The following is a 1,133-nucleotide window of genomic DNA, read 5'->3' as shown; positions in this document are numbered from 1 at the left end:
AAAAAAAAAAAAAGAAAAAGAAATATAATGTGAAAATCAAAGAGACTTCAAAATAGATTTATGTTTACATTATCTTACAGGAAATAAGTATATTACTGGGAATATATTGCCTACCCACCTGAAATACTTGAGTTTATTCAAGGCATAAGGGCACTAGACAAATTAACTTTCTTCTGCCAGGCCATAAATAGTATAAGAAGCACCATTACATTTTCTTTTTTCTCCCTTTCACTGATTGCATACCTCTTGGCTTGGAAATGTAACTATAAAATACTTAATAATAATAGGTTTAAGACTTAAGTTGCTCTAATCTTTTTGTTGGCTGGCCAATAGCATCAATTCACTCCTAGGTTTGCTTTGGAGAGGAATTATGGATATCTAAAAACCCTATTAGGAAAACAGCCACTATTTATCATTTCTAATTTTCAGGTGGATTAAAACTAATATTGATTGACCCCAAATATTCAGCATAATAGTGATATTTCATAAGTTTTACTTTAACATTAAGGAAGATATCTGTACTGTAGGCTACAAGTTAAAAAGTTATATCAATTTGCATCTCTGTAGAAGACTGTTTTTAAAATCTTTTTTAAATTCTTAAAAAAGATTCCCTGTGAAAGCGTTGCATTCTGAGTTTTATCACCTTAATTGACCATGAAAAGCAAATATTTTTGTGACATATTCAGTTAATAACATTTAAGTTACAGTCAGCAAGGCAAAATTTCCTTTCAGAAATTAAAGAACAGTCGCAACTTTACTACTTCTACTATTGATTCCAGGAGTGCAAAACTCTGAAAATGCTGAGAAGGAAAAAATTCTTTATATTAATATTTTGTTTTTTATAGTATATTTCTTTGTTATCCATCCTATACAATTATTTTGTAGTATCAAAGCATTTTCAACAAGGACAAAGGAGAACAAGATGCTTTTTAAAAGACATTTTCACTCTCTGTTAACAATAGATGGATATTTGGGAATATAAAATTTTATCAAATTCACTTTTAAGTTGACTATACATGACTTAGAGGACAAGCTCTAGAGAGGAAGATTTCATCAACTGTGATATACTGACATCAACAATGTGAAAATTACAAATTAGCAATAAAATATTTTAATTCACATAATATCTTAGG

Source organism: Colobus angolensis, unplaced genomic scaffold (assembly GCF_000951035.1).
Source record: "Colobus angolensis palliatus isolate OR3802 unplaced genomic scaffold, Cang.pa_1.0 Scaffold140, whole genome shotgun sequence".
Taxonomy (NCBI): Eukaryota; Metazoa; Chordata; class Mammalia; order Primates; family Cercopithecidae; genus Colobus; species Colobus angolensis.
This window is presented reverse-complemented; position numbering follows the sequence as displayed.